This window comes from Euprymna scolopes, chromosome 7, assembly GCF_053919585.1.
Source record: "Euprymna scolopes isolate OS-2025 chromosome 7, ASM5391958v1, whole genome shotgun sequence".
Classification (NCBI taxonomy): domain Eukaryota; kingdom Metazoa; phylum Mollusca; class Cephalopoda; order Sepiida; family Sepiolidae; genus Euprymna; species Euprymna scolopes.
Window position 1 is genome coordinate 133279262 of NC_136488.1, and position 14556 is coordinate 133293817.

General features: G+C 33.6%; 1 long non-coding RNA gene across 1 annotated transcript; it reads left to right on the forward strand.

Moving 5' to 3' along the window:
* The first annotated feature begins 1108 nt into the window (after nucleotides 1–1108).
* LOC145279953 (uncharacterized) lies at nucleotides 1109–8172 on the forward strand. The gene is made up of 2 exons (XR_013868494.1): nucleotides 1109–1256; nucleotides 6985–8172. It is a non-coding gene; the product is annotated as an uncharacterized LOC145279953 (long non-coding RNA).
* Nucleotides 8173–14556: the final 6384 nt, after the last annotated feature.

Sequence of the window (14556 nt, forward strand, 5' to 3'; positions counted from 1 at the left end):
ATCCCTGTTAGTTGAGAACCCAACTTCAAACTCAAGGAGAGCAACCAACCTTAACCCTGGCCAGTTTGGCCACGGGTCTCAACTAAAACCAAGAGATGAGAAGTACAACAACTTCACCGGTCTACCACCGGCTGACTGACTTCCACACCAGACCGCTCGCTGGTCAAATCCACAGCCTAAGGATCAACAAATCCATCGAAGGTGCTACTACCAGATGCAGCAACTACGTATGCTAGGAGATTTAACAGCTTGCCCGAGAAATGAGACGGCTGAGACAAAGTCGATATCGCTAACTGCCAGACGACAAATCTGTACCATGTTAGGATCTACGAAGCCGTGAACCAGCTGAACCACAGCTGAATAAACGTCCCACCCAACATAAAAGTAACAACATTTCAAAAAACAAGTAGACGACAAATCTACTAAGTTGCTTCCCTTAACGTTTCCCATTAAAAAGAAACAAAAAATCCTTATTTTCCGAGATTGTTATCAAAACCACCCAGCAAGGAATAATACATATTGACATATTTCATCACCAATAGACGACAAATCTGCTGTGTTGGTCACCTTAGACTTTTCTTATTAATAAAAAAAGAAATATTAAATAAATGAAATGAAACCTATATTGTTTGTCTGGTTCTTCTACGCCACCATACGCTTATTCACGATATAACATATCGAACATATTGTTATTTCCAATCTTTCCCATTTATCTTTTAGCATAGGTCTATAAACCTTCAATGGTTTGTGTGTTGATAGAGAGGTCAACTCAACTCGATCTACGAAGAAAACGAAACTAATTTACGTTTATGTAGGCGGTTTGTTCCTTTTTCGTCTTGCAAGAGAGATTATCTGCATCCTAAAATGTATATCTGCTGAAACCATTATGTAAACATTATTCATAAGGTACTTTTTTATGTTATTCACCGGTTAGGTGTTCATTCAGCTGAAATATCAATAATCTTCCCAATACTCTTATGTTGGTAATAATGATTACCGAACTTTTTTCAATATGACTCAATCCCAGAACTAAATAATGATAACAATAATTTTTTATACAAATATATAGGGGGGGGGGGAGAAAAGAGGGGGGGGGGTTAAGCAAACATTATAATCCAATGAGAGAACAGTAATTTTTCAGTCCGATAACATACACACACACTGTACACGCCACAAACTTTTTATAAGAAAAAAAAAAAAAAACAACAAATAAAATGGCTGAATTTTAAACACTCGAAAAGCTATGATTAATATAGGTAAGTTATTATTATTATTAGTTTGAACTACGTTATAAGATGTAACTATATGTTAGAGTACATGTTTATATTTAGTCGTACATTTCAAATATTGTTGATATTGTTTTTTAAATATCGAAGAAAAAGGGTGCTTTTGTGCTTGACTGCTTGACTTATGGCGGCAATTAAAAGTAAAGAAAATACAGAAAAGTTTTGTGAGAATTTTGAATTGGTTGACTTGCTCAGTAGGTAGGTCGGTGGGGAAGAAATTAGTGCTGGTAGCTGTGACCAACACGGCCGGTGGTCCGTTAATCAAAGAACCTGAGTGCCTATTCTTTACAAGTGAAATAGACATTCCAGTCACGCGTGAATGAATCTCGTTGACTGAGAGTTGGGGTAGATAAAAAGGGGTGGCCGCTCTACTGTTGTTGTTGCTGTCTTTTAGACAAATTATACTTCGACCATCGTTACCCAGTTATTACTTTTACAAGGAAAGACTGCTTGTAAGCAACGTCGACATTTCGTTGCAAGACTTAAACCGTCTTTTCTCCCCCCCCCCACTCGTCGCTCTGCTAATTCCGACAGTTTGTATGATGTACGTACTCATTGCAGAACAAAAATGTTATGTTCCAAAATTTACATAAATCAATCGAGTAGTTTTTTTCTAAGAAAAATCAAAATTTACGATTTTGCTACTGAACTGTATTGAAGCTTTATGTTCAATACTATTACTTTTAATCGCAACTATGACAGCCAGTTTGAATAAGCACCAAAATAGTTGGTGCTAGTGCACTTTGCACTTATTGGTTTGCGCTATTTTTAAATAGTTTTTTCAAGTTTAATTACAGTTTTATGATATCAGTTTTAAAAACAGTGTTTTAATTAAATTGTTAGGTGGAAGTACGAAATAGGTACAAAACACCCCCCTCCCCATGTTAAGAATGGCTTTCGAAATAATAACTTTATTATTTCAGCATGGATCAATAAGTGCACTAGTACCAAAAAGTTATTTAATATGACAGGAGCACGTACGAGAATAAATATTTTTCTTTTGGTTTAGAAAAGGAATAAATGACTGAACATAATAATTTACCCTTTTCAAACTTTTACTTAAACAAAAATGTACATCCTATGCATTGCATCAGTTTAACCCTTTGGACCTTGACCCAATTAAGCAATAATTAGCTAAAAAGTTAATAAACAGTTAGCGAAATTATTTGATAACATATTAAAATTATTTGATAACGTATTAAAAAAAAAAAAAGATGACACGATCGATATTTCAGGCTGAAATATTGGCTGTGTCATATTTTTAGCTATGTTGCTAGGGCTGGAAAAGTTAAAGGCTTCAAAATTCCATTCATCTTTATGAACCGCCTCATTTTAAAGATGTCATACATTATTTTCATATAATGTATTAAAACGATTGTGTATGAGGGGCGTGCAATAAGAAATGCCCCTGACCCACTTCCCATAGCAGTAGAGCAACAAAATTTGGCACAGTTATTAGTTTTTCTCTATATAGGAACCACCCAGAGTTATGCATTTCTCCCATCGTTTGATGCAGCTCTGGAGACCGTTTTTGTAGAACACACCAGGTTAGTTCTCCAACCACGACGTGACTTCAGAAATCAAGGTTGCATCATCTGGGAAACGCTTTCCTTTCAAAAATAACTTTATGGCTGGGAAGAGGTGAAAGAAAGGGTACAAGATCAGGAGAGGAGTAGGGAGGATGGGGGAGGATTTCATAACCACACGCCTGTGCTTCTGATCTGGCGACATGCGAGTTGTGGACCAGAGCGTTGTCCTGCAAGAGGAGGGTACCTTTGCTGATCTTGCCCCGCCTCTTGATTTTGATAGCTTCCCTTAATTTCCTAAAAAGTGAAGCATAATAGGCTCCTGTAATTGTGGTACCCTTTGCCAGGAAATCTGTCATCACTACTCCGTCCTGGTCCCAGAAGACTTTTAGCATGACCTTGCCAGCGGAGGGCTGCACCCTTGTCTTCTTTGGAGGTGGTGAGTCCAAGTGCTTCCACTGCATTGACTGGGCTTTGGTCTCTGGATCATAGTGATGGACCCAAGTTTCATCCTGTGCAATCAGTCTTTTGAAAAACTTTGACGCATCTTCTTGGCACATCTCCAAATTCATCCTCAAGCACTCGATGTATTCTCGCTTCTGGAATGGTGTGAGCAACCTGGGAATTCATCTGACAGACACTTTATGCATATGTAAATGGTTATGAATGATAGTTTCCACAGACCCTGTACTAATCTTGACATCTTGGGCTATTTGGTGAATAGTAATGTGCCGATCTTCCAAAATGGCAGCCTCAACTTTACGGACAGATGCCTCATCAATGGTAGAAGGGGGGCGACCAGGTCTGGGAGCTGTTTCCACAGACTTCTGACCATGTTTGAATTCACGATGCCAGCGTTTTACAAGGTCATATGATGGGGCATTATCACCATAAGTTTCTTTCATTTCATTAAAAGTTTCCTGTGGTGTGCGTCCTTTCAAATACAAAAACTGGATCACTGCACGACATTCAACAGGCTCCATTTCACACCTGACTCAATTCAAACACCTGTAAAACAGAAACCACAATTAGTTCAAAGCTGTCATTTGCCACATAACCCATAGAGATATAAATCATTGCACATGCAAAATTTCAACTAGATCAGACAACTGGAAGTGGGTCAGGCACATTACTTATTGCACGCCCCTCTTATCTTTACTCTTCAAAATTCTATAACGTTTTTTGAAAGTCTTTGAACTGTTGAAAGGAAATTGGGGTAAAACTTGTCAAGAGCGGTCTATTTTTGGGTTGTTTTGAAAATGGAACGGAAATTTAAATTTTGTTCCATTTTAATGGGGGAGGAGGCGTTTAGGAAATTGACCCCCACTTCTAAATTCCACAATTTACACTTTTTTTTTTCTTTCTGCGTTAATCTCATTGATTACAAACTTTCAGATTAAAAAAAAAATTTGAAAAAAAATTTTTTCATTACTTATATCATTGGCGATCAGTTTTTACTTATAACATTCTACTAAATTGCACATGTACTTTATCGCAGTCATAGAAAAATCTTGCAACTCTTATGTGACCGGTGTTTATTCCTGTCTAAAACAAGAGGGTGGTTAGGAAGGGAACTTTCATGAATTCCCTTACCACCTCTCTCTCATCTACCCGATCTATTTTATCCATGTCGACTGGTTTGAAAGAATCCCAACCATAAGAAAATATTTGTTTTTATTTTAATAAATTATTTCTTGCCTTTCGTAATAATTATGTGTTATGAATTTAAAAAAAATACTTGTCTGCCCCGAATATAAATGTCCCATTGGTAATCTTCTATTTTAGCATAGGACAAAATTTATGACTAACCATGTTAATGTAAAAAATATTATTTGTCTCAAATGCTAAAAGTTAGACTCGTTGAATTGTCAGATGTTTTTACTCATAACCCATCCATTTACAGCATACTTGAAAACCTGTAAAAGTTGTCATCGAGTTGCAAAGAAAGTAAAAACTTACCCCACCCACCACTTTTTTACACAGGAATAAACATCAGTCGCATAAGAGTGTTGCAATATATTTCTCTTTGATAATTACAAAATCCGTGTTCAATTTAGTAGAATGTTATAATTGAAAACTGCTACCTGACGATAAAAGTCATAAAATTTTTTTTCTTTTAAATTTATTTTTTAATCTGAAAGTTAAGTCTATAATCGATAAGATCAATGTAAAAAAATAAAAATCAAAAGTGTAAATTGTGGAATTTAAAGTAGGGGTCAATTTCCAAAACGTCCACCATTTTCTTTTTTTTTTTAATTGCGCATGCACCAACAAAATCGAAAACTTACCGTTCACATTTGAAATGTCAACTTTTATAGGTTTTCGTGTATGCAGACAAGGTTGGAAGCGTCTATTCCAGAAACTGTTCTTAACATGGGGAGGTTGGGGGTGTTTATTCTGAAAGACATTTTTCGGTGTCAGCATACCCGAAAACCTATAAAAGTTCTAGAAAATCTTTCGTCAGTAGTGCTGTGTGAGGATGATAGGAAATGACCTTTTTCAGTTGAGTAAAGAAGGTTGTTTTATGGTCAACATGGGTGATAATATTGTCAAATATGAATGATGCATTCATAAATATATATATAAAAAAGATTATGAACATTTATTTGTTTTTTTTTCATTGTTTATTTTTCTTTACATTTGTTTGAGAGAGAGAGAGAGGAAGCGATAGATAGATAGATAGATAGATAGATAGACACACAGAGTGTGTGAGAGAGAGAGAAGGGGAGAGAGAGAGAAACGCAGTTTTCGTTAATTAAAAATATTCTCGCAACTACGACTGATTGCTGTTAGATATAAACAAAACCAAGAGGATAAAGAGAGAGGGGGAGAGAGGGGGGAGATAGAGGAGTGAGAGGGGGAGAGAGAGAGAGAGGGGGGAGATAGATGGGGGAGAAAAAGTAGTTTGGCCATCAGAGTTTCTGTTTGGCTTTTTTTTTCAAGTTCGGCCCTTTTCTGTACACACGCTCAAGGCAGAGAGAGAGAGAGAGAGAGAGACAGAGAGACAGAGAGAGAGAGAGATAGATAGATAGATCGATCGATGGGATAATGTGTATGTGAAAAAAAAGAAAAGAAAACGTGAAATTTTCACGGGTCCAGCTAGTTATGTATTAATCATGGTTCTATGTTTTATTAATAAATGCAGAAAATAAATTACAATCATTAAAAATTTCTCTTCCAAAAAAAAAACTAGTACATATTTCCATTCTATTATACGATTCATAGGTCATTTTCATAAGGAAAATAGCAACGCATCTGGCATATAAAGTTTGTAGCTTGAATAAGTTTATTATGCTCCGAATGAATGTAACAAAAGCATTACATTATTCAGCACTGATTCTTGCAGATTTCTCTTTGTCTTACTATAGATTACAAATAGAAAATGGCAGATTCTTTCAAATAGAAATTTCGATGATGCTCTAATAATCAAAATGTTTAGCTAAACTCCACAAGACTTACCAAACACGTTATAGTATGCTGGATATCAAACTATATAGTAATGTACCTATTTACTATGCCTCCCCACGGGACAGAGTTAGACACCAGGGTCGTTTTTTAATGTGGAGAAAAGGTACAAAAATAAAAATTGTCTCAGTCGTGAAGGATTTCTCCTCCACCGAAAGAGAACAAGAAATAGAAGTGCAGCATCTGAAGAACAGATACTACACTTTGATCTTGTCCCGAAGTATATATAGTAATGTAGGGCAATCAGAAAATTGACTTATTAAATTTTCACTCATAATGATGTATAGATTCTGTGCAGATATTCTGACTTCAGCGTATGTTAGCCACAAAAACATAGTTACACAAATCTTCAATTAGTAAAAACATGCATCATCTGAAATGATATACAAATAAATCCAAGAAATAAAAAATATATCATTAATCTTATTACAAAAAATAAAAACTATCGCTCCCAAAGTAAAAATAGTAGTGATTAATGTTTCTCATTTCTCCACTAAGCATCTAAGTAGAATTCACACTTGAATATGTCTTAACGAAAGCTTTTATACACAAGTCTATGTCTCCTGTAGAAAGCTATAAATCATTTTCTAATATCTTTAATGTGAGATTAGAGTGAATTTTAACAAGAGGTTGTGAGTTAACTGCAATAATAAGGATGAACTAATAAAAATGTATTATATTTAAATTTAATTTGTTTTTATTTTCAGATGTTCCTGCATTAAAATGTTTAATGAATTTGGATAATCATTTTCTTATATAGAATATGAAAGAAAAATCAAGTTATGAAATACATCTTATTGTGTTTGTACATAGCAAAGAAGTTATTCATGAATTTTAAGTTGTAATAACAGCTTCAACCTTTAAGTTGGAAATATAACTTCTCATGACAACTGGTACTCATCATTTCCTAGAAACGACAAACAAAACAAAGTGATGGAAAAACATACTAAAGAAAAGCCATATACTTGTGAAGTGTGTGGTGCTTCTTTTCCTTTTAAATCTACTTTGGCACAACACATGAAAAAACACACAAATGACAATCCATATAAATGTGAACTATGCAGTTATTCTTGCTCATATAAATGCAACCTTGCGACACATATTCAAACACACACTGGTGAGAAGCCATATTCTTGTGAAGTATGTGGATATTCTTGTTCTCATAAATCAATTTTGCTCAGGCATATACGAACACATACAGGAGAAAAGCCATATTCTTGTAAAATATGCAAATATTCTTGTTCTGAGAAATCAAATTTTGTCAAACATATGCGAACGCATACAGGAGAAAAACCATATTCTTGTAATGTATGTGGACATTCTTGTTCTGCGCAATCAAATTTAGTCATACATATGCGAACACATAGAGGAGAAAAACCATTTTCTTGTAAAGTATGTGGGCATTCTTTCTTAATGCAATCACATTTAGTCAGACATATCCGAACACATACTGGCGAAAAGCCATATTCTTGTAAAGTATGTGGATATTCTTGTTCTCAGAAAACAAATCTAGCCAGACATATGCGAACACATATAGAGGAAGATAAGAAAACATCTCAAGAATGAATTCAAAACGACATGATCTCTGAAAGATATAAAAATTATACTGGTTTTTGTAGGAACAGCTGTCCCAATGAAAAAATATCTTAAATACTTAAACCGTATTCTTTGGAAACCAAGTTGTAGAGAAATACAGATAGTAACCACAAAAGGAACAACGTCTATTCTTAAAAGATATAAATTTAAATCTTAATGAAATTAAATGTTAGCTTCAGGTTTTATGTGTTCAAACTAACTGAAGTAAAATTTACATAACAAGTAAAGAACTTTATTCGTCTACATTATGTCAGTTGTTTCCTGTGTAATTAAATATGCACATTTATGTATGGTTTTAAGCGTGCAAAGTGTGTTGCTTATCTTTAAGTTTAGTTATACATGTCCCTATTGATAGAACACATCTTTTTCATGTGAATGATTTTATAGTATAAGTGATGTAAGTTGTCACTTTGAGGATACTACCAAAAAAGATAGAGAAAAAGTATAAGTTTCGTGGTTCAATTTTAAATTCTGAAAAAAACAACATATAGAGACATATATTCGATTTAAGAATTTATTGTTTGACAAAGGAATATATAGAAGGGGTGATTTTAATTTCCTTAATCCATGGATTTTCTACAACGGCTCATATCATCAGAGGAAATGAAATGCAGTTAGCAAAAATTAAGGAAATTAAAATAACCCATTCTATATATTCCTTTGTCAAAAAATAAATTCTTAAATCGAATGCATGTCTCTATATGTTTTTTTTTTTTCAGAATTTAACATTGAACCACGAAACTTATCTATTGCTCTATTCTTAAATATTGAGTTTTTCCTTTTTGTCTAGGATCTCCTTGAAAGTATTACTTTAAGTAATATCTATCAGGATTTTTCATCTGAATTTTATCAGTGTCTTATAATAAAAATTTTGAAGTTGAAAAAATTTTTTTTCAAATTTTCAAAAAGCTTTTAAACCTGTAAGGAAGGTACACAAAATTTTAATTATTCGACAAGGAGTACAAATAAAACAAGAAAAAAAAACTTATTTCATGGAGTTTCAAAGAATGTATGTCTTCTCATCAGAGGGAAGAGATTCGTAAAATATACAATAAATTTTTCATTAGAAGAAACAAATAATATGAAGTTTATCATATTTGCATAAAAGGTAATTTTACAGTTTATAGGGATTCAATTTGAACGGTACAGTAAGAGACAGGAAAAAGGGAGAAAAACGATATGGTAAAATTCCAATTGGAAAGATGGTAAATTGCAGAACAGGAAAACTCCGAGGTGCATCTGTTGAAAATGTATCAGCAATCCAATTAAAAACAGAGATATGAATATAGATATAAATATCAGAGTAAAATTTGGAGCTTCAAGAAAAGTTGGCAAGTTACAGAGAAGTAAATAAATATATGATATTTTTTTAAAATATTGGATCAAGGAAAAGGAGGGTGTTAAAATATAGATAGTAAGTTACATTAGGAAAAGGGGTGGTGGGAGAAAAGAGAAAATGGTAAAGAGGGAAAAGAGTAAAAGGGAGGAAGAAGGGATATTAAAAAACGAGAGGAGACGGGAGAGAGATAGGCATAGTTAAGGGGAAGAAAGAGAGGAAAGGGTTGAAGTAGAAAGTCGTATTTCTAAATCTATTTTAAGAACAGATAAATATAGATCAGAAAGGGTTGATTAATTTTAATGCAGAGTTATAAATACAACTATGCATGCACATATATACATATATGAATGTATAAATGCATATACACACATATATAAAACAGAATAAAAATAAAATAATTTGAAATATCTATATATATAAAAGCGAAAATTTATGTATCTATGTGTGTATGTTTGTCTGTCTGCTAAAAACTTTCGACAGATGGAACAAAAATTCACAAATTTGGTCTCATGTGAAAGACCCATCCTTCGCCCGACAAATATCGAAAAATTGGCCAGAAACGTTAATTTTTTCACCCTAAAATCGGCATTTTTCTACAGGGGGGTCAGCAAAAACCGTCCTCTCATGACAAGATCGGTTCTACGCATGCGTCAGACGACGTCATAACCTGATTTAGTTTAAATATTTGAAGAACTGATAATATTTCATGTACGTCGTGTTAGGTCAGTTGGTTAGAGCGTTGGGTCATTATCTAAACGTTTTGGGTTCGAATCGTTGTGTGAGATGTCTTTTTTTTCGATTTTTTAAATTTTAATATTGAAGCAGGGTTATTTAAGCCATTTTTCACGTAACGTTCGTTTTTCTGTTTTTTTTTACTTCGCTTATTCTTAGGTTTTCATTAACACCCCCCACCCTCGACCGATCACACACACCTCTAAACACTCGGGCAACGCCGGGTACCCCCCTAGTATATATATATATACAGTGATGATCATATTTATTGGCACGGTAAAATAAAAGTTAAATTTTGTCTAATAAATTCTAAAAAAGGGATTAAATTAAAGAAAATAACAAAGTATATTATGTATTTTTAACTGGCCTTTCCGATGCAGCAATCGGATTTTAGAAAAAATAAATAACAAAGGAACAACAAACATAATTGCAAAAAACCCTTGTTCAAAATTATTGGCACGGCTTTGTTTTTCTTTTAGTATCAGTATAATATCAATCACTTTCCGGTTTACGTGCTTTCTGAACTTTTTTATAGCCATATTATGCTTGTTTAACGCTAATTCAGTGAATAATTTTTTTCAGATAATTTTTAGATAGCGATTTATTTAAACTATTATAAGTGACTAAATTATAATTTTTAATCGCCATGGTTAAAACTAAGGAACACAGCGAAGACGTCAGGAAGCTTGTTGTAGCATGCCATACCAATGGGGAGGGCTATGATAAGATTTCAAAGAAGCTAAACCTTCCCAAATCCACTGTTAGAGCCATAATAAACAAGTTCAAATCGCAAGGCCACGTTATGAGTTTAGAGGGTAGAGGGAGAAAAAGGATTCTTTCCCCAAGAGATGAACAGAAAATTGTTCGACAAGTAAAACAAAACCCAAGGATCTCTGTTGGGGAGATTGTTGATGAACAGAGCACCTCTGGAGTGAATGTATCTCGACATACAGTTGGTAGAGTTTTGAAGAGAGCTGGTTTAAAAGCATGTCGTCCGAGAAAGACTCCCTTATTGAAGCCTATGCACCTGAAAGCAAGGCTAGCCTTTGCAAAACGTCATATTGGTAAAGATGTTGCATTCTGGAAACGTGTTCTATGAACTGACGAAACGAAAATAGAGTTATTTGGCCATAATAAAGTGTCTTATATTTACAGAAAATCTGGCGAAGCTTTCCTGCCTAAGAACATCATACCCACAGTGAAGCACGGTGGAGGCAGTTTGATGTTTTGGGGATCCTTTGCTGCCTCTGGACCAGGGCGACTTGTTAAGGTCACAGGTAGCATAAAAAAGGAAGATTATGTTAAAATATTGGATGAAAACCTGAAAGACTCTGCTAAAGAGCTCTCACTTGGTCGTCGTTGGTGGTTCATGCAAGATAATGACCCAAAGCATTCGGCTAAACTGACTAAGAGATGGCTTGAGGACAATCATATTAATGTTTTGGAGTGGCCATCACAAAGCCCAGACCTTAATCCAATTGAAAATTTATGGAGAACATTAAAATTGAGGGTAATGCAAAGGAAGCCTAAGAATCTTATTCAATTGGAGGATTATTGTCAGGAAGAGTGGGCTAAAATTACTACTGAAGAGTGCAACAACTTGGTTGTAAACTATGAAAAGCGACTGAGGAAGGTAATCAAGGCCAAAGGCTATACAATTGATTATTAAATAAATCGTGCCAATAATTTTGAACAAGGGTTTTTTGCAATTATGTTTGTTGTTCCTTTGTTATTTATTTTTTCTAAAATCCGATTGCTGCATCGGAAAGGCCAGTTAAAAATACATAATATACTTTGTTATTTTCTTTAATTTAATCCCTTTTTTAGAATTTATTAGACAAAATTTAACTTTTATTTTACCATGCCAATAAATATGATCATCACTGTATATATATATATATATATATATATATATATATATATATATATATATATATATAATGTATTCATCGATGTTTTGATCTTTCACTAATCTTACGTTTAGCCAGGAAGAATTTCAAATTTATAAAGTCAAATTTAATGAATGCAGTCATGTGATATTTTTACTGAATTAAACTCTGAAATACAAGTAAGAAATAAATTCCATAGCCTTGAGCCTCTGGAGAGGCATAGGGCATCTACAACTTTGTAGATGCTTTTGTAGCGAGGAGTTCTTTTTTGGGGGTGGGGGTGCTGGCCCCACGCCCAACCTTCCCAGTAGGTACATACAGCGCCTAGCCTTCCGAAATGGTCACCCATCTGGTACTGGCTAAACTCAACGTTGCTTAACTTTGGTGATCTGACGTGAACCAGTGTGTCAGCATGATTGTGCCGTACATAAGAAATAAATTGGGATATATATAAAACTGTCTGATAATCACACCTGAAATCCAATCAAGTATTTATTTATCCTATTGATATGCTTTTTTACTTAGTATTAACAACGTTAACAAATTCTAGGACTGTGGTGCATATAACTGGAAGATGCTATAGTATTTTAGTGTAGAGTTTTATGCCTCTTACATGATTAACAAGAACAATAGTTAAACAAATGAATGAAAAATAATTTAATATTAACACAGGGGACTTTAACATCAATTGCAATCTATTTGCAGCTAATCAGGTTTGTTTAAACTTGAGGAGGTGATTATTTGTTAAACATATTAACACTTTGGAAAACATGCATTGTCATTCATCTAATTTGCCAGGTTTCCAAAAATATTTTTCTATTAAATTTAATTGTATTTTCAATTATGTTTTACATGTGATGCTTTAATATTTTCCCGTTCTTTTATTAAAAATATTTCAATTAAATATTAATAAAGGTTGAAGGTAGATTATTTTTATTTATACTTTATTAAAATGACCAAGTATTACCTGTATAAACTCTTAAGACCTATGCTTTAAACTTTTAATAGAGTTTTTATTTGTATAGTTGAGATTTTATCTTTTAAAACTTGAAAGGTATATAGAAATGTACATACTAAAAGCTTATGAATTTGATTCTGGATATCAAGGCCTGAGCAATTAAGGATTTCTGACACTCTGGGAATATAAGTCATTTGCATCATGCTGATCATTTAGTTTGTCAAAAATGTAAACACTTTTTCAGCAATTAAGTCAACTTTTCAATCTTATGAAGAATCAGTTTAATATTTTACAGTCCGAAGTTAACTCTGAAGAATAAACGTTTTCATATTGGATCACGCATCAGTTGGCAGATATGAACAACAAAATAAAAGGCTTAAAAACTGTAATATCTTTCTTTTAAAAGTTCTCAAAACATATACACTTTATAGGGTATTGAGCATTTTCGGTTTTAGTAAATACTACTCACCAGATGCAATACTTTATCATTACCTACACCTGCTCTATCTGAGGCATTGAGTACATTCGTATTCAGCATCTACCATTTACCAAGTGTAATAATGTATTTTGTATTTTACATAAGAGTCACCACTTATCAAGGCCCGGAGGTCACTCGAGGATTAGGGTTAATGAATATACAATAGTCAATCAGATAATATCGTACTATTAAACATATCTGCTCTATCTAGAGTGTTGAACACTTTTGCTATACTATCACTAGTATTGTTCAAACTTTTCTTTTTAGTATACAAAACTATAACAAAATGCATTTGTTTTAATTTTTTCCAAATATTAAAAATGTAAGAAATTTATTCTAGATTTATTTTTTTGGAATTATTCTTCCTGGGCGACACCATGTTTCTTTTCTCTCTATCTCTAATAATAGAAATCTCCATTGATCACTAACAGCTGTAGTCTTGCTCTGGTTGTCTTTCATTCCTTAATAACAAATAATATCAGCCAGAAAGCTAATTTGTTTTGGAGAGCATACATTATACTAGATTTATTCTATCTTCACCGAAACTGCATGAACTCTGGAATATGCTCATTTCATATGTGACTCTGTATCAAAATGTTATCAACTGAAAGAAGGGTGTATTTTTCCCGGCACACCGACTTATTCAGATGTGTTAGATATGAACATATACAAGACTATTCCAATTTCTTATGCCGATTTATTCAGAACGATCATCATTCATATGCTTTTATGACTTATTTGCTGCATGCAATAACAGTGAAAGAGATACTTATTTAGGTGTTTAAGGAGAAATGGCCACATATTGGGTTTAAGTTTTATATCATGCAGCTGTTGTACTCTACTAAACCATTGTTGATCTATAACAGCTGTATTCTTGCTCGGGTTGCTTTAATTCTTTAATAACAAATAATATCAGCTAGGAAGCTAATTTCTGTTTTGGAGTGCGTACATTATCCAGGTTTAGCATGATACTTGATTATTCCCTGCATATTGACTTATTCAATTGGGGTAAATATGCAGATATATGAGAAAATCCTGATTTCTCCAGAACAATCATTATTCAGTGGCTTTTTCCAAATGCTTTATATGACTTATTTGCTCCATACAATAGCAGTGGAAGTAGTACCCATCTAGGTGTTTAATTCCTCCATATGCCTGGTTAAACACATTTTCCAGAATAACAGTAATATCTGCTCCTGTGTCTATTTAAAATTTGATTTTCTGCATGCAATTGGAGAATCTAAGAAGGTATTATCATCCACTTAATTTATCTATTAGACAACTTGT